At 48.4% G+C, this 19,976-nt stretch overlaps 1 long non-coding RNA gene across 2 annotated transcripts; it reads right to left on the bottom strand.

Annotated features, from left to right (window-relative positions):
- Positions 1-7,228: 7,228 nt before the first annotated feature.
- On the bottom strand, positions 7,229-19,428 carry LOC138685372 (uncharacterized). 2 transcript variants are annotated; one of them, XR_011324592.1, is made up of 4 exons: positions 19,162-19,428; positions 16,120-18,450; positions 14,890-15,223; positions 7,229-14,143 (listed from the first exon to the last, which is right to left on the bottom strand). It is a non-coding gene; the product is annotated as an uncharacterized lncRNA (long non-coding RNA). The 2 variants fall into 2 exon arrangements; XR_011324593.1 differs by having other exon boundaries at positions 14,978-15,223.
- Between the last annotated feature and the right edge of the window lie 548 nt (positions 19,429-19,976).

The following is a 19,976-nucleotide window of genomic DNA, read 5'->3' as shown; positions in this document are numbered from 1 at the left end:
AGTGAAGGGAATTAAATGCTGGAGAAATTTGCCTGGGGTGGCAGATCCTAGTTTACTCCTCTGCGTCGTGATGGCCACACACACCACTTTCTCTTTGTGATGCTCCCTCTTTCTTTTCCAGCTCCCTTTTGTCTTTTCCAGGGGACATTAGGGCATGAGATGACTTAAATGTCCCTCAAACCAGGCGTGGAGACAGTGACAATAACAAAGAGCCCAACAGAAGGTCCAGACCGGAGGGGTTCAGTGTTTACCTGCCAGGATACCCCAATTCCCAGACCAGCCGGGAAGACTTGGCTTTCCACTAAAGCATTTGCTTTAGGGATGGAGACTCCAGATTTCCCCCCCCTGTCCCATGAAATGTTTCTGAAGGACTAAGACAGGGAGAGTGGTCCAGCCCTGTGTATAACAGGTGATCCATACCCATGACCAGTACCACCAGCAACACTAGCCTTATTCCACCCCATAAAGCAGCATCCACTCCTGAAGTCGATGGAGCTCCACAAGGCCAAGGCTGGGAGGAGAGTAAGACCTCCTGTTTCTAACAGCCTCTAATCCCTGCCCTCCATAATCAGTTTTAAAATGGCCAACAAATCTTCCCTCTGCCTCTAATTGAAAAAGTGATGTCAGCAGTAATCTGCTGCCCCAATTTATCTCCATATATTTGGGCAGTTTGGGCTAATGCATTGTTTCGTAAACATATGTTTTAATGCAGCCGTGTGCGCGCACACACAAAGAGAAAGCTCTGAGCACGCTGCACTAGTTACGGAGACTAATGCCTTAAATATTACTTTTAATACTAATGTCAGATTATTAAAAACATAATCCATTCTCCTGATTGGACCTAATGTAAGCAGGAGGATAAGAGGGCTTCTATCCATGCATTAACACATTTCATGGAGTGTAAAGCCACTTTCTTCCTCTTAAAACATAAGGTCAGGAACTAATAGAATCTGTACTTCAAGTGGGTTTTTAAAACATATTACATAGAAAGTTTAGTGAAAGTTAATCTGTTGATAAGTGTCGGCTGGAGCTGTGTGGGTAAACAAGAAATAAATGTAATTCACATGCAATTTTTTCCTGTTAAAAACCTATCTGTGCACTTTAAAACATTTATGTTTAAATAGAACAGAGACCAGCACTAAGAAGCACTCAGCGCAAAGCAGCTTTATGTAAATGTGTCGTAAGGGACTAAAATAAAAAGTAAGCTACCCAAATCTCCCAAAGATAAAGGGAGAAGGGCTCTGACCCTGCATGAATTCTCCCCCCATCCCATCCACGTGCCGTTCCTGGGCTTCATTCCCGTTCCCCCTTCTTGCGTACCTCTCCGTGGCGGCGTTCCCCATCTCCCTCCAGGCTCCCCGCACACATCTGCTTTGTGCCCGGGCAGCACTGGGGCTCGGGGATGGTTTGGCAGTGGTGGTGGTGGGACAGCATTCTTGGCACCCTGGTCCTGACCAACGGGTCTGTCACATCTCCATCAGGCTCAGCCTCTGCCAGCCTCCTCCTTGCCAACCGCAGGACCTCCTCAGCCACACATTCCCACTGTGGCGGGCTGGGTTGTTTCCAAAACCAGTCCCCTTTACCCATTTCCTTTGCCCAACCTCTGGAGAGCAATTTGGAAAGCCCAAACCAGGCGCTGAAGCAAAGACAATATCCACAAAGGGCTGGTTTTTGCACAGGACCCACAAATTTGGCAAAACCATCATTTTTAAGCAGCTTCAGCTCTCCGATGCTGATGGAGGCCAGGCGGCTGACCTTGCTGCAATTCATTTAATTGCTTATCTGGGGGTTTAGAGGGGGCTGGCAGGCGATTCAGAAAGCAGGCTCTGGAGCACAGAGCCGGGGTGATGGTCCTCCCAGGGGGAAGGCACGCAGCCAGCTGCCCAGCTCTGCCTCCTCCTTGCTCCAACAGCCTATCTTCTGGGCTGCTCCACCAGCACCCTGTTTAAAACAGGAACCATTTGGTTCCCCTAAAATGGAACTAAGAGTCGCTGCGAGGGGTGCCGGCTGCCAAGGGAGGGAGAGGAGAGGGCAGCGGGAGAAGCAGGAGGTGGAAGCTTGTGCTGGCAGGCACCGGGACTTGGCCCCCGTGCTCCCAGCCACATGCCAGAGATTTAAGCTTCATAAACAGGCTCCAGCCACCAGAAGGAGATTGATGACATATGGATTTCATACATTCAGCAAATGAAAGAAAAGCTCTCTATGGCTGCATGAGATTAGCAGAATTTATGTGCTGTTCCTTATAGCGAGGGTCCTGGAGGAGGGCTGCATGGCTGAGACGCCGGCGAGGGCGTGCGTTCAAATCTTTGCACCATCACTACAAGTCACTCACAGTCATGCTTACCTTGATGGCGTTGGAGAGGGCTGACACCCTCCGAGAGCCAGGCAGGAGGCGTAGGGAGGGCACTGCATGGCTGGGGCCACCCACAGGAAAGCAATGGGGAGTGGGGACCCGGAGGGAATTGAGGTCCAAGTGGGTCCAGACCCTCCCTATAATGGAGACAAGCAATTCCCTTCCTTCTCTGTCCTTCCAGTGGCATATGTCTTTCAGGCAGGTGCCCAAAGGTAGCTGGTATGTGGCACAAGTCCCTGAGTGTGGCGCAGGGATACTGGCAGCGTGGGGGCTATATGGTGCTACGTGCGTGGCCGTGTGGCTTCTTCTCCATTGCCAAAATGAAGGTGGTGCCTTGTGAGGAAAGGCAAAGTGGTTGCTCGTGTGGCTGCAAGCTGTGCTGGGACTCAGGGGATTCGGGATGTCTCCTTGGCTTTCTCTTTTTTTAGGATCCTGCTGTCCCATCCCTACACAAGCATTGTGCAAAAGCACAGGGAGGTGGCTCTCCATGCGCACGGTTGGGGTCAGAAGCGGTATGGTTGCAGCAAAGGGGATGAAGGTCCACCCAGTCTGGCACAGCCTGCTTCATTCAGGGCTTTAATACGCTCCGTAAAGCCTAGAGAAGAAATATTGGAGGAAGGGACAGATAGATAAGAGTAAGTGTCAAAAGTTTTGGCTTTTGTTCAGCTCCAGGGAAATGTGGAACAAAGTGATTTGGCATTTCCCACCCTGTCATACAATCTAGGCAACGCTTGCCGATATGGAAATAAGTTGCTGACGCTGTTTTCAACCCAGCAGTCTTGGGCTGCTACAAGTCCTTTGGCCAACTAGTCTAGTACCACCAAAACCAAACAGCAGGACCTTTGACTCAAGAGGTTCAGTTTCCAGAAAAAAACCTGTTACCTTCAGGTATCCTCAGGACATGTCTGTTAACCCTGTCAAATATCATGCAGCAGTTCATGAGCAAAGTCACTAAAGAAGGAAGAAAAAACAGTAAAAGAAAAAGCTAGGATGCTGGATAGTGAGCCCCAGCCATCTCATGGCCATGTTATTTTGGTAAAACAGTAAGACAATGCTTTGAAACAAATGAAAATGGTTTTGTGAGTCTGACAGTGGTACATAGCAGGAGGGAGCTGCTCTCTAAACCCCTTATGTGGCTTGTGTCCTTAGCAGAAGCTGAGCATGCCTCAGGGGATCAAAAATCCCTACAAATGGGAATTCCTTGGCCATCTATAAGGCTATGATTTTGTCATGGCAGCCACAGGAGCCATGAATTTGAATTAACTCCATGAAATCTTACAAATGGATGGAGAAATACCTCTAATTCGGCAGATTCTTTCTTTCATTTCCAAAAGATGGTGTCGTGCCATGAGCTGATGGCAATTCAAATCAGAGGAGATATCACTCAGCAGGGAATTAGTTCTTGTAGCTGTGCCTGTGTCCAGGACATGCAGCTGAGTGGGGATGTGGAAGGGGTGGGGGAACATTACCAAGGTCAGAACAAGATGTGGAAAACAGAAATCGGAGCTCACGATTTTGGGGCAGTGGCTGGTCTGGCATTGCCAGCTGGGCAGTGTCACTGGTCACACCAGAGTGTGCTTTTCTGTATTTGAAAATTTACCACGTTTGGCCAAATTCAGAGACTTCATGGGTGCAATTTCCAATGAAATACTTGAAACCCTCTTGAACCTTGGTGCCACTGAAGCGATGGAATTCCCTCTGTGGCCGCTGCCCTCCGAGGTGTCGGTCAGTACCCATCAGGAGTGAGACGGTGAGACGGTGATGGGTATGAACTCACAGATGGCAGCTCCAGCTCAGGGTCACACCTCCACCGGCTTCTCTGCAGAGTAAATGAGCACCTCCACGTGCTGTTAGTGAAAGGTGGAGCTGTCTGTCTGTGCATGTGTAGGTGGCTCAGGCAGGTGTTCATGACAGATATTTTACCGTTTAAAAGCACCTTAAGCCAAGTGCCTCATTTGGTATCATTCCAGGGACTTTACCCCCCTCCTCTTACCTACTCCATGACATAAGCTGAAATTCACTGCTCTGAACCTGTAGTCGCATCATCTGCTGGAAACTCCCTTCTTCTTTAAAGTGTCTCTTGAGCAGCGTCACCAGTGTGGCAAGCAACTGTGGGTTTCTTTTTCGGCTTGCGTCTTTTTTGGGATTCCTGGCACCAGAGACAATGTCACAACCTCTAAGTCCCTCTGATCCTTCAGCAAGGTCTCCCCTATTCCCACACAGCCCAAATGGAGTGAAGAGTTCCCTTAGGAGAGCAGGACAAGGGCAGACAACAGCTTTATGTCTCATTTATTTCAGCAAAGGCTTCACAGCAAAGGCATGGTGGGACCTGTCATCCTCACAATAGAGCATCCCATCCGTAGGCAGGCAGAGTGGGGCGAGGCTGGTGGTGAGATGCCCCAAGGGAACATATTGCCCATCCATAGGGAAATTAAGGGGTTAAATAATGATGGATAAAACCATGCCTGGCTCCTGGGCAGCCAAGGGCACAGGAGTGGGTGTGTGGAAGGGAAAACTCAGCACTTGGCCCTTCTGGGAAGACCAGCAACAGCTTGGCCATATTTGAGCGCTTTAATCCACACCATTTTAATTTACAGGACATAGAGAGGAACTGATTAAAATATGATTTCATTGCAGTGTAGGTAAGTGCCTTGAAATATCACCCTCTTACTCAAGGACCAGCTCTTGAATTCCTTATGCAGTTTGTGTTTAGCCTTTCTTTGCTTGCCGCTGGTTCAGTTTGGCTTCCTGGCTGTTGCATCGATTAGTGCGTATAATCCTGTAAAGACTTGGCTAAAGCATTAATCAGAGTAGCCTGATGGAAACCGTGACTGATATATGAATGACCTCCAGGAGGCCAAGGTGGTGGCACAAGACAAACTGCCCCCCAAACGGCCAAGAGGGATGGGGAGGAAGGGAGATCCCTCTGCCGAGGGCAGGGTGACCCCATGCCCTGTGCAAGGAGGTGGGTATAAGATAATAAGTTTTTGTTTTGACCTCCATATAAAAGGGAGAGTCAGGAACTGTGTACGCCTTGTACTGACCCAGCAGGGTCTGCATGGCCTTGTGCAGGAGGAGACGTGTTGACACCTTGTCCCATGGATCGGTAGCGTGTCAGGACCAGGTGCTGTAAACAGGGAGGCTGGCTGCGTCACCGCCATCCCGCCGAGCCTGCGGCTGGTATATAGGAGGCAAGACTTGCACTGGGCTCTCTGGACAGTACATTCACCAGCCTGGACGTCTCTGGGGTGGCACCACTGGGACCCACCACAGAGGCAGCCCCGTGGCTGCACTGTACCCCCCAGGAGCGTGGCAGTGGCCTCAAGCGCTGCGTTGTCCCCAGGGCCAATTTTCCCTTCGCTTGTGGTCCTTCAGAAGTGTCCTCACCATGTTGCTCACTCTCCATGACCACGGCCTCCCCCAGTAGACACCTGGATCCTACCAGTTTTCATGACCCAACTCCCTAACTTATCTTTCCTGCTTGGAAGGTCTTCCCCATCTGCCCCTACCATGGTAGGAGTGAAAAGAAGAGAAGCAAAGACACTACCTGTGAGAGGAGACAATTCTGGAAGGCTGTCAGGTGGGACATAAGGTGGACATGCCATTAAGGAGTGATCTGTGTGACCGTTACACGACTAAATTATGGCAACTCGTTTGCACATGACGTAAGGAAGGAGGCAGCTCATTTATCAAGCTTGGGAGCCGCACGCCGGACAATACAAGGAGAAGAGGCTAAAAATCACCTGAAAACACAGGCCCCTGAAGTTTAAAACATTAACAAATTTGGCAATGTCTCCTGTTTAGCAGATCAGTAAGTATTGAAACAAAATGGGGCCAGAAGCTAATTATATGGAAATATTTCTATTTGCACATTTCACTGGAAGGCAAAGCAGAGAGTATAACTAATATATCTCCACAACTGACAGGAATATTAAGTTTTCTGTCATTTTGCTACCACAGCTACCTTTCTCAGCATGCATTCTGTCCTAGTTCCTATTAAGGTGAGAGCAGAATCAAACTCATTAATTGTCTGCATTTTAGATATGATAAGAATTTAGTGGTTGGTGTTAATTAAACTACAAAACAACTCCTCTTGCTGCGGTGTGCATTCCAAGTTGGAGCAATTAATTCACTCACTTAAACTGATCAAGATTTAATTACCATCACTCTGTGCAATTACTCCATAATTAAAGTAATTTGGTTCATTCCACTCGCTGACAGTGTCATTGAACAGCCATTCATAGTACCAAAAGAAGTGATAATTAACTTAAAGAACAGCTCAAGGCAGTCTTACACAGACTTTTACTTATTCCTAAATATACCTATATGAGAGAAAGAAGCCTATCACATAATACAGGTGCTTCCCTAGTAAAGGGTTTCAGATATTTTGTGTTCATTTTTTTTTTAGCCAGCACACTGTAGCAAACCCAATTTTGGATAAGGCTCTTTAGTTGTCACCAGACAACATGCCATTTCGTACAAGCCATTTCGTACAAGCAAGCACAATAAAACCTGGATCCCTCCAGCAGTACAGATGTTCCCTGCCTGTTCCTGAAGACTCCTCATTAGGAAAGAAATAAAATCGTCAATAAAAGGCTCCCTCCACCTAGATAACGCTGCCAGCTCTTAGATCTTATCAAGTATCTCAGGACAGAGCAAGTCCCTGGTCACTGGGGCCAAGGGAAGGCAGAGGAGACTCAGGGTTTTTAACGATCAATGTTCTTAGTCCCCAGGTGTGTTGACAATAGCTTGAAAGCTTGATGTAAACGTACTCCAAAAACTGAGACAAGCGAAGACAAGTTAAAAAAAAAAAGCAAATGGCTTTGAAGCTAATCTCATGTTTGGAGAGTGGTAGAATCTGGCTCAAGAGGTTTTTCTAGCTTGAAGGGTTGGAGACACTACAAATAAAACCTGATGGCCTTAGAGCTCACCAGGAGCATCTCCATGAAACCTGACCTACCACTGTTACCATCCCTCAGCCCACCTGCTTCCCCCTTCGCTCTGTGCAGCATCTTCACCTCCTGGGGGGTGTCTGTACTTACAGCAACTACAAGCACAGGCTATCGGGGTGCTTCACTGGCTGCCCTTGGTCCTGTCACAGGGACTTTGCTGGTTGCCACAAGGGCTGAGTCAGTCACTCAACATATTTTCACTGGGAACTACGGTAGATGCCTGCTTTACCTGGTGTAAGGCACTGAACTTGGAACAAATGCAAGGCTAGAGCACTCGGGAGTATTTTTGTATATACCAACGTCATGTTTAAAATAACGTTAAATATCTGGCCTTGGTGTTCATGGCACATCTATTCAGAAGTCAATTTTGTGCTTATTTTGTTGTAGAAAATTATTTTGCTAGTAGAATTATTCCTCAAGAATTGAAAGCGAATATTGCTTCCTGTTTTCAGAAAAGGGTGTTTGTACTCAGAAGTACAAAGCTGGTACCAGAAACCTCTGTGCTGAGCCACCTTCTAAGAGGCCAGACTTACTAGACCAGTCTAATCTTTCCCCAGTAACCTTATAAAATGCCCATGCCAAGGTCTCTGCAGGATGGGCAGAGAAAGAGGCAGACAGATCCATCTGTCCTTGCTTTTGAAGGATGCTGGGGCTGGAGTGGCAAAGATGACCTTCAACAGATTGTCCACTCATTTCAAAGTTAAGCCTTCTCAGCCCACACACAGAAATTCAAAACATGACCTGTCACAACCATTTGGACATGAAGTATGCAATATTTGTGCTGAATTTTTTTCCCCACCACAAAAGTGATGTTAATCTAGAGAATCATCTCAAACAAGTGGAAGAAGCACACTACCTATCCAGGGAGCCATTCATGAGAATCAAATCAGTTGCTGGTATTGGCCTCTGCCAGGCTTTCTACTGTCTCCATCCAGGCAGACATACAGGATGGATGTCGCTTAATTTGAGCGATATGAGAATTAGGGGTCCGGTTTTTGTTAAAAGTACAGATTTCCTCTCCTGGACAGAGAGAAACATCACTGGAGAGCATCTCCTGCCATTCTGAGTGGGGCTTAAGGTGGCTGGGATGTGTCATCTCCTCGAAGAGCCCGTCTTTCCTCACCAGCATCATGGGGAAGACACACCAGCTTGAGTTGACCAAGATGAATCCACCCCATGCTTCGATAGGACCGTCTGTCCATGCTCAGCCTCCTCCTACAGCAAACACAACATCCTCATTTTTCTCATACATACATCTCATGGGTGCCCTTCCATGGGTGCAGAGATGGGTGTTGAGGTGAACAGAGTTGGTGGCACTATGAGATGTACGTTCTTCTCTCGTAGCCTGCGCACGTCCTCCTGGAGCACCCTTCCCCTTGCAGGGGACCTCAAGTGTGTGCATAACCCCCTCCAAGAGCACAAGGCACAGGGAGCAGCATCAGGTTTGGCGATCTTTCTTGTGAGAAGAGATGAAAGGAGCTGGACTGACACAAACCAGGAATAAAAAAAGTCAGGGGTCTACAATTGCGTCTAAACCCAGGTAAACATTAGGTGCCCTTGATCTGAGGGACAGCGTGGACATCAAACACACTAGGTTCAGCTGATCATGAATCAGCCTGGAGAAATGAAGTTTGGCAATCTTCAGGGCTGGCTGATTCTGATCAGAGCAGTGGGAGGAAAACAAGGTGGTTTAAGCAGAAAGTGAGCAGCAAATAAAGAGGATTATGGACCCTGGCTCCGTGTGGCAGCAGGTCCCATGTGGCCTCGCAGCCCTGCGACCCACTTTGGAGGTGGCAGGGGCCCTGCAACTTCTCTCTTGCTTGATGCTTTTCCATCAGCCACTAAACCTGCAATTCTCAGCAATGCGAGACCTCCCCAGAAAGCTGAACTGTGCCATGAATTATTCCTATACCTGCAGCATCCACAAAGCAGAGCCTTTTGGTTGGGCTCCCAAATGCTTGTTAGCCTTCTGTGACTCAGCAGTGGCTAAGTTAATGTCAGCTGTACCCAGGGGAAAATCTTCAATATTTCTTTTTACTTAAAAAGAAAGAAAAAAAATCCCAAACATTATTTTTAAGCTCCTGAAAGAGCATTACAAAAGAATGAAGAGGAAGAAAAAAGAGACTGTGTAAAGATTGCTTACCAGAGTCCTTTTACAATAGTCAGCCACACAACAGAAATAGGTGGACATTAATTCATGCTAACCTTGCACACCTAAATACCATTAATTCATCAAAACTAATAACATTAATTCCTTCAAAAATGAGATTAAAGACAGGCACCCCTTGCAGTCATAATATGTGGCTGATGACACTAAAATGAAACCTCCAGTATACAAAGCTACCAGCAGAGCTTGCAGAATCTCACAAATTGCAGCTGGCAATACATAAATCCTCGAGACAATATACATTATTTTCCAGGGAGCGGGTGTTTGCACGCCAATCGCCAGGCAAAAAGGAAAGCAAAGCCATATAACTTCTCTCCCAATACGGGAGTTGTTGTCAGAGAAGCATGATGCCACTCGGACCAATGCTTACCTAAATCTGTCAAGCCAGAGCAGGATTTAGGGCACACGTCCTGGGAACCACATTTGTTTTAAATTTGCAAACCCAGCTAGCAGAAACAAAGCATAACTCAGAGCTGGAGGTGCCCTGATCTTCTGGTAATGGGGACACAACTTCGGGAACATCACCTTCCTTCGCTGGTGGACATCTGAAGAGCTGGAAAAGGTCTTTAGCAGGACCTGCTGTTGCCTCTGATGGGTGCTGAGATGGCATTAGGGTGAAAAAGGGCTCAACTATACATTGCTTTCTCCCCGCAGCTGCATCCAAAGGCAGCTGTAAGTCAGCTAAAAACTTTCCTTTTGACTTCAGTGGGTTTGGGCCGTTGGCCTGGCGGTGGATGGGGAAGTGGCACACCTTAAGGGCAGGCTTGGGCGGTGATGGGTGAGAAATATTAGATAAGGTTAGCACAACTCCTCTGTCTCAAAGCAAATGGAAATCTGAGAGTTCAGCTCCCGTATTCAGGGTCAGAGCTAGCACTGGGATTTGCATCTATCTGCTCACTTTCCATGTCTTATCCTCTGCCTCATCCTGTCCCCAGAGGCATGGAGGAATGCGTGTGCTCCGCAGCCAGCTGCCATGTCCTGCCTGTCCCTTTCTCCCTCCTTTGCTTACTCCTTGGTGGAGACGTCCCTTTGTGCTTGTCAAGGGAAGTGCTGACCAGGGCTTAATGTGGACTTTGGTGATGGGAGAGCCCCTCATCTGCTCCTGCAACATCCTTCTGCTACTTTTACTACTCATATTTCAAGTGCGTGTATCCGATCCCAGTGCCTGGCTGAGCATCGCTAGGGTCCTGTTTAGCTTGGGTCACCGGTGTAACCCTGCCACTGAGGTCCGTCACACATCCTTTCTATTCTCCCTGTTGTACCCATTGCATTTTTCTTTTCTTCCAGACTTGGGCAGAGGGTTTCACCTGCATCCAGCAGGATGGGCTACTGGACCTCAGCCTTTGCCCCAGGGCTGCATTTGCCTGTGACAGCAATGGGGACCGCTGCCCGGAGGGGGACCCTGACAGTCAGTGTGTGCCACGTCCAGCACACCTCCGGGTGCTGGACCCACAGCCATGTAGTACCTACAACTGCATCTGCACTGCTCTAGGACTTCCACTGACTCCACTTGGAAATAGCAGAGTCGTGGGCAGGCCTGGGAGGGCGTTCACAAACTTGCAAATTCACAAATTTCTATATATTGCACTCAGAGGTCTCCAGTCTACAGATCATGGCCAGCTTGAGAGCAAGATCACCTACTACTGCTGGTGGCCACGGAGACCCAGAGATGTTTGCAGGAGGCAGCGGGATGCTGCTTGCACCATCCAGGGCTTGTGAAGGACGGCGGCTGGTACCGCCGACCATTTGAGGCAACACCGATACATCCAAAACACCGGAGGTATTATTTCAGATTAAGCCCAGATTAAGCCCATTTAATTTTAACTCAGATTAAGCCCCTATTTAGAACCTGGCCCTGTTTCCGATGCAGCTGGGCTAACCCCCCCTCCGAGGGGCTGTGAATCACTGCGGCCGGGTGTTGGGTACCACCCAGCCTCTCCCCTCCATCCTCTTAGCACAGACCAGTTAAAACATTGAGTTACTGAAACGAGGCTTGGCTTGTGAAAACTCATTTAAGAGTAGAGCCACACATGGCTTTTGGGATGGGGTTTAATGCTTCGTGGCTTCAGAAGGGACCCCAACGCCTGCTGCAGTCCATGGGGGCTTCGGGCAGACGTGAGCACTGAGGAGCTGCACAGGTTTAATCTCTAAATAACGATGGAAGTGCAAGTGTGTGTATTACTCCAAATGAATGTATCACCCACACATGCTACGCTCTCTGCATATTTAATTACACAGCGCTTTCTCCTGCCCTGCTTTTTAAGAAATACTCCACAATCCATCAGTGCTTTTCATAGAATAACTGATTTTCTTGAAATTTAGGGAAAGAAGAGTTTTGGACCTGTTCAGACTAGCTGGAAAATGGCCGTGGGGAGAACATAATCAATCTCACTCATTTTTTATTCCTATTTGTGTTACCAGGGAGGTAAGTACCAGGGCATCTGGAAGGTCCAAGTCCAGACCAGACCTGGCAGCGAAAGGAGATACACAAGCCCCAAGACAAGAAAAAAATCTCTATTTCTCAGGTGTAGTGGTGAAGTGCAGCACGCAAGGGATGCGCATAAGTATGCAGAGCGAAAGAACAAGATGCTTTTTCTTTGACTGAGAGCTACGAGTCTTCAAGGTTTCTTAAAAACCAGGCACCACAGCAAAGGCAGGCTTTGCAGCGCTTGTTTTTTTATTTGCTAGATTTCTGGAGTAGCTCTTATTCTAACTCGCCCAACACAGCCTTCATCCTAACCCTGCGTTGGCCTGTGATATTAGGCGACTGTGCGGTGTATTTTCACTTCCTATTGACTGGTTGTGTACTTCCCTCCCGCTAATCCCTTGTTAATAGACACTTTCTTTGAGCCAGCTGAGATCTGAGTTACGTTGTCTTTGTGCTTCTTGCAGATTTTATTACTTGGATATCTTTGTTTTCATTATTTTGAGATTTGGGGATTTTGTCTCTTTCCTTCGGATTGATTCACGCCGTTAGAGGTGGGCTGGCCTCCCACGGCTCCTGCGTGCATTTGATCCAGGAGCGGTGGGAGAGCAGCTTCTCGGCTGCAAATAGCGCAGTCCCGCACTTCAGCTGGCAAAGCCGAGAGAAGACCCGCTTTTGGCTTGCGCTGGAAAGCGCCTCTCGCTCGCAAAACAAAAAATAAAGCAAGTCCCCTTCTCCCCTCGCTGAACTGGGGTGCGCTGGTTTTAACTGGGCTCTGCTTGCAGGTGCACACCCAGCAAGCTAGAAACCACCCGCAGTGGCAGGGAGGCAGCAGTTTGAGCAAGTAGGAGCGGGGAGACCCCAAACTCTGGCCCTGGGATGCCGGGGGACCCTGGGAGCTTCCGAAATGTGGAGCTTGAGGCTGACGGAGCATGCCTGGGTGCAAGCTGTCATGACGTGGGGAAGCCAACGATGACATCCCTGGACATGGTACCCATGGCAGTGAGGCTGCACGTGCAACGGCAGGTTCAAGGACACCGCTCTGACCTTCAGAGGAGGGAAAAAGCACAGCCCATGGGGCAGCAAGGAAGGATAGAGAGCCCAGACAGAGTCCCCTGGCAGTGGGATGAGCAGGGTCCCTCCTCCGGGAGGGATGTGAGACCCTCTGGGCAAATTGAGGGTTGCAGTGGAGGGCAAGGACAGGCTCTGGTGGGAAAGCAGAGAGGTGGAGATCCAGCAAAGCCACCAGCAGAAGGGAGACACACAATCAAAGACTTAGTCTTCCCAATCAGCATTTCTTCTGACACAGCCCTGGGCAAGGAGCAGAGCTATACAACCATTTTTTTCATGTATGTATATATAGTTTAGCCCCATCATCCTTAGGATGGGCACTAAACTAGTCCAGGGAGGAAAGGCAGAACAGTCTGTGTTGGCGTAACTTGTGCAGTCCCTGGAGAGCTGAGGCAGCACTGGGGGACCAGACAGGCCACCAAGGGCAGGTGGGAACTAAAGCAATGTTGCATCGGGTTTCCAAGACAAGGCAGGAAGGTATTTTCTGGTGCAGGAATCAGAAACCTGCCCACAGTTTCAGGAGATGAGAGAAAAATAAAAACCCTAAGAGTTCAGCTAAAAGGACGTGATTTGTGGGTGACTTTCTCAGCCAGGGCAGCAGAGCCTGGTGCTGGTCACGGCAGAGCTCTGGCCACGATGTCCCCTGCCGTTTGCAGACCATAAGCTGCTTCCAGCCAAATGCCAGAGCCCAGAAAAGTCCTGGCATGTTCAACATCCCCACTTTGTCTTCTCAGTGCCCTCTCCTCAAAAAATCAAAACCGAATCTGATATTTTGATGCTGCCTGATAAAAGTTACATCTGTCAAAATGACCTTTTGGCTAAACAGCAATAGCTGGCATTAAGCCTATTATTTCATCACGATTATTATTGTTTTATCAATCCAAGACAGATGCCATTTCATCTTGCACTAAGTGAATTGAAGTTCTCAGCTGGGGCACGCCACGCTCTCAGATGTGTGAAACGCTGATGGCCGCAACATGAATCACCCCTCCTTTTCCCTCCTGGGACCCCACACTTGACTCCAAATCTACACTGAGATGGTCAGAAAAGTCAGCTCAGCATCAAGAAAAATAATCTCTTTCCAGATAGTGGATGCATCAGATGAAATTCCTGGTTATCTTTTGTGGTGCCCACGGCTCCTCACAGCTGGGCGATACGAGAACATTTGTCAACTTCTGCAAAAGGAAGAAATGTGGTAGAATTGCTGATGTCTTAAAAGAAATAACAACTGAATATAAGGCAGTCCTGTTCCAAGACTGATTTTAAGGCCGATAAAGACGAGGGCTAAAGCATTTCAAATCTAATCCAACAAAGTCCTTAAGCGCATGCTTTAAGGCAAGCCATCGACTCAAAGGGGTTGTTTATCTGGTTATATTTATGAGGGTGCTTAAGTGCTTTGCTGGATCACGGTGTCAGGTGTGAGAACCGAAACACCCTGCTCGCCCGCCTGTAGTGACCTCAGCACACACGACCACGCTGGCGTGAGCTGCTCACAAGCTTCGTGAGGAGATGCACCCAAGGGAAGGTACGGCTGCGACAGTTAATTATGAGGGCAGCAAAGCCTGAGTAGATGGCCGGGGGAGGTGGTGAGGTCTCATGGGAGGTCTTTAGGAGTCAGACAAACATCTGTCTGGTTTAGAGATTGCTGATCCCACCTGAGGGCCAGGGATGGATTAGGTGGCTTTTTGAGGTCCCTACTAGCCTTAGTTTTGGTTTCTAAACCAAACTAAGTGGTCATGCTGAGCTGGTCCTGCTGAGCCCTGCCTCTGTGCTGCACTGACCATGGGTAGACATGAGAATGGGTATGGGTATGGGTATGGGTATGGGTATGAGCACGGGCATGGGGATGAACATGGGGATGAACATGGACAGGAGCAATGACGTTAGGCCTGAATCACCATAAGGGCCCTCTGGGACCCACCTGATAGCAGGTGCCTGGTGGCAGTGGGAGCCCGTGCTGGGACTGGGAATGTCCCAGGCCACACAGTGAAGACGTGACAATTATTCACCAGAGCAGTTGCCTTCCTCAGGGCTTCCCAAGGACCTCATCTCCAGAGAGTTCAGCCAACACAGCAAGTCCCTTCTCTTGCAACTCTGTGCCTGGAATCCAGACAAACCAAGGCTGAACCCCTCTCCCAGGATCAGGGTGACAATCCCAGAAGAGGACGAGCTTCAGAGGATCCCTCTGTATTTGGGAAACGGTGTCGGACAGTGCCTTCATCTTCTGCAACTCTTCATTTGTCCTTTACAAGGTTCTGTGATTTCAGAACGTGTGTTAAATCTTCTGCAACAATCAATTCAAATATACAAGTTTGGCTATTCAAATTACTTTTCCAAAAGTACTTTAAAATGCATTAAGTTATTAATTGCCTGCTGGCACTTTAATCAAACGGGAAAATTGACATAGCCAGAGGCATGTATTTTTGTGGAAAGGAAATTTATTTAAGAAGAAACAGCGGCTCTTACTGCTTAATTTAAACTGAGAAAACTGTGGAAAATCAACTGCTATGGAAAATTAATAAAACATTTCCAGCTGCAAACAGTGACTAATTGTACAAGATGAAGACTGCCTGGAATTAATAACTTGCAATCTTCTGTGTGAAGAACCCCCTACCAGTTCAATTTACTGGGAGATTAAATTACTTCTAAGTTTGCCATATTAAAACAGAACATGAATAAAATGTTAGTGAAAGCACATCTATTATTTACTGTCTGTGATATGGATATAATTATTTCCAAACAACCACAATGTGACGTGACTGGCAATATTTAAATTATTTGCTAGCGAATGTAGTTATACCACCTCGGTTTCTATAAAAGCAACACAAATGGGTTTCTACAGATGGCATATTCCTGCCACAGGGAATTATCTCCCCACCCTCTGCCCCGTGGTGCCCAGCATCCCTGTCTTACTGCTCCTTTAGCACCACCACCAATACCACCATGCTTCCCCCACTGCCCCATGTCATATGAACTCCATGCCTCCTTTGCTTTGCTCGATTTTTTTGTATTATTTTTTTCCCCCTTTTTAAAGTTGACTGCACTGAATACCTGGTGCAAACAAGAGCTTTGGCGGTGGTAGAGCATAATCAGGCGCATTTTTTTCCCTGCGTGCAAGGGGTCCTTGCTGAACCCCGCGCAGAAAGCTCACCTGCTGAGCCAGCAAACTTGTGCTTATCTTTTTCAAGCTTGCCAAGTTCACGGAGTGCATAAGCCCGTTCCAAGGGAGCAGAAAATAGGAAGGCAAAAAAGAAACAAATCAAGGTGAGAAGGTATTTGCTAAAACCCGAACAAAACCCAGCAGCATTTTGAAGCCCAAGAGGGAGCAGGAGGTGGGAGAGCCATGGAAGATGGAGGAGTTGCCAGCCCTCGGGGACACCCACGGGGATGCCAGTGTGTTGATGGGTGCTGAGATAAAGCAAAAAAAAAGGTTGTGCAGTATGTGCTTTAAGTGGAGATTTTTAATGACCAAGTGGGCTGAGAATGAGGAGGGACCATCTGGGGCTGATGTGGTTGTCTACATGCCCACTGCCCTGCCACGAGATGCAAAACACTTCCAGGACCTTAGCATAAAATTGAGACCCCCATAAAAAGACCCCAAAATATAAGGTGTTGCAGAGAGAGGGCATGGGAGGAGGTTAATGGGCTGTGGGGTGCCAGTCCTTGCCCCTCTGCTCAGAGAAGACAGGGAGGAGAACCACACGGCAGCATCCCCACTTTAGAGAGGGGAAACTGAGGCACGGAGCAGCCTGGAACAGCCCATCTTGGTCTCTTCTGTCAGGTGGCTGGAGATAGGACAAGAGGAAATGGCCTCAAGTTGAGGCAAGGGAGATTTAGGTTAGATATTAGGAAAATATCTAGATATCAGGAAGCGAAAAAAAGTGATGAGAGTGACAGAGCTGGACAACCTGCAGTGGGAACGACTCAACAACTCATTCAAATAGAAATCAATTATTTACCATTAAATGGGACTGTCTTTAAAGCTTTGCACAGACATTATCAACTACAGGTGCAATAAGCCAAAGCCGTCCGGGCAGCGGTATCAGAGAAGGACCAGAGCAGCCTCACTGCCCTGCCCCAGAGCCCACCTCACCCCACAGCCCTTCTACAGCCCTGACAGTCACTGCTGCCCGAGTCAGAAGAAGTTAAGCATGGAGTGGTACCCTCACTTCTTTTCCTCACCTCCACTGCTCTGCCACACAACTGCTTCCAGCCAGAGGTGGTCCTATGGATCTGCAGGGATTCCTGCAGCGAAGAGGTCCACGATTTCATCATGTGTCCTGCGATGAAGGGCTTCCTACAGCTTCTTGGAAATGATGCACTAACCTGCTAGTCTTGGCTTTATGAAGCAAAAATGAAACACTGCACCCTTCTCCACCATCCCCACCGCTCAAGGCTCTGCAGACCTCTGCCACCTCCCTCTTCTACTGACAGGTTTGTGATGGGGCACTTGCTGGGACAGGATCTCAGCAGAAACCATTTACACTTGTGTTTAAAGGGATTTGGGCATGCTCTGTGAAAATAACTGTACTGCAAAAAAGGGAAAGATGCTCTGTGGTAACTGTCAGCATCCTTATTTGCCATTTATGAGTCCTAATTGGTTCTTCAGTGTCCTTCCCGGCTAGTGGTGAGACAGTCCCTCCCACTTTCGGCCCAAGAAGGTCTCATCGGGAGGATGCTGAGCCCAAGCAGAAGGCCCCGCAGAGACAAGTCAGCTCACTCCCAGCTCCTCAGCTTGACACTTGGTGAAAAGCAGCTCATGTTCAGAGACAGCCTTTTGCAATGGGCTTCCAAGGCCTGTGTACAATAATGATCCTAATTATGGCCATCAGGCATTGAAAGATAAGAAGTCCTTCCTCTCTGTCCACAAATAAATGAGCTGTAGCTCAGCTCTGTAGGTTAATATAGAGAACGTGCATGGATGGAGATGGCGTTTCCCAAAGATGCTTTCACATTTCGATAATTGAGCATGTCACATTTAATTGCCATAGGCCTGTCACTGTGCAAACCTGGGGACCTCTTCTCTTGATGTCAGCTTGGACCCAATTGCCTAATTGCCTAATTTAATGTGGAAAACTTGTACACACACAGAGGCACATGGACACCTATAACTTAACCCAGCTGTAATCACACAGACTATACCCAAGGTCTTGTTCCCTTAAAGAAATAGTTAAAAATGATAGAAGTTTGGTTTCAAAGAGCTTCCTTCGTGCTGTAGTTTGGATCCCAGCAATGAGAGGTATCAGAGACCATGGGAGCCACCACGGTCCCACCACGCAGCACCTTTGCAGGATCACCCAGGAGCTCAGCATAGGCCACCCTGAGATGCTCCAGACCTGGATGCACCAGCCACAAAGGTGCATTTTGGACTTTGTGGAAGCACAGTGCTGGGAAAAGTTTGGGGTGTTATGGGTTTCCTCGGCGAGTGATGTGGGGTTTTGGTGCCAGAGTCACAGCAGGTCCTCTGTGGTGGTAGCAGGACCTAGAAAAGATGGAGGGAACAGTGTTGTAGGCAGCAGGGCTCCTGCCACCATGACTTGTTGCCACCATGCCCTGCTGCCACCATGCCTACTGCCACTGTGCCTTTTTCTCAGGCCAGGGAGGAGAATTAGCTTTGCTCTGGAGTGGGTTCAAGAACAAGCAGAAACCAATAATCCCCCCACGGCAGGGTGCAAGTCTCATAAAAGCCAGCAGCTGTAACGCTCACCTGGAGACCTGGTGAGATTTGTTGGCCTGAAGGTCCTCTTTCCTCCCCGGACATGCAGAACTGGGAACGTGCCTACAGCTGCATTTCCACTGACCAGGGACAACCTGCACCAACAATTGGCCGTGGTGTGACCAGTGAGGAGCAGGAGGAAAAAGGCATCTCCATACAGCTGGTGACTGGTATTTAAGGCAGGACCGGCCCCTTTTCCAGCCCTCACACCGCTGTTCACCCCTGCCTGGGACAACCTGGTCTTTGAAGGTCCCATTTCCCATCCCATCTCATCTCTGCCACGCTTGTCCCACCCATTCCTGCCACCCTCAACCATCACGTTTCTCTCTGACGTGCCACCAACCCTCCCTTTCTCCCCTCCTTTTGTTGCTTCCCCCCCCGCCTTTCCTTTTTTCTTCTTTTTTCCCCTTAAAGAGCGAACAAAACAAAACAAGAAAAAGCAGTGCCAAGCCGATCCTCTTAACCCAACGTTCTTACCCCGGGGAGGGCTCCGGCAGCGCCGAAGCGCGCGGCGAAAACCCCCACGCATTTTGTCCTGTTTCTTCATAGCAACTCGAGCAAATTGAAAGCCGCGGAGGGGTGTGCCCCCAGGCACTTGGTAAATCCACTTCCTTTGTCATAACAAGAACAAATCCCACCTTTGAAGTTTTTCCTTCTTGTTACAAGGGGAATGTCTTTTGTTTAATCCATTTTAGCCTTTAATGCCTGACCTGGATCAATCCTGTTGGGTAGATTACACACTACTCACGCCGACTTTAAACTACCCTACAGGGATTTTTATTCCCCCCCCTGTCCCCGCCACATTGGTGTGAGAATCTCAGCAGTAATCGGCATTACGACTTTAGACCATCACTCACTTTGAAGGAGGAGACTGTCCTTTAACAAAGGGGAGGGAGGGGGAGGAAACCCTCAAATATCAAACAGATTTAATCAGCTTTGAGGTCTTTCAATCTCATATTCATACCGGATCTTTATTAGTTATGAAAATCAGTGCAGAACTTGGCTGGGCTCTGTGTCCTCCTCCGTTTCGTGCTCCATTCGGGACTGAACTCACTCGCCCTTGCAGCCTTCCCAGTGCTGGTCTGGGGGAAAGCCTGGGAAATAGTAGTCCAGGACTGCTGCAAACAAATTGTCAGGGTGTCCAGCACCCACGCCACTGCACTGTCCTCCATCCCATTGCTCATACAAGTGGAAGACGCTGAAAACTGCTACTAGGAGGACCCAGACATTAATGATGCTGCACGGAGTTTAAATCTATACCTGAGTCTGTAATGTCCATCTCATTAAACCTT

The sequence above is a fragment of the Haliaeetus albicilla genome, chromosome 5 (assembly GCF_947461875.1).
Source record: "Haliaeetus albicilla chromosome 5, bHalAlb1.1, whole genome shotgun sequence".
In the NCBI taxonomy this organism is placed as follows: domain Eukaryota; kingdom Metazoa; phylum Chordata; class Aves; order Accipitriformes; family Accipitridae; genus Haliaeetus; species Haliaeetus albicilla.
This window is presented reverse-complemented; position numbering and strand designations above follow the sequence as displayed.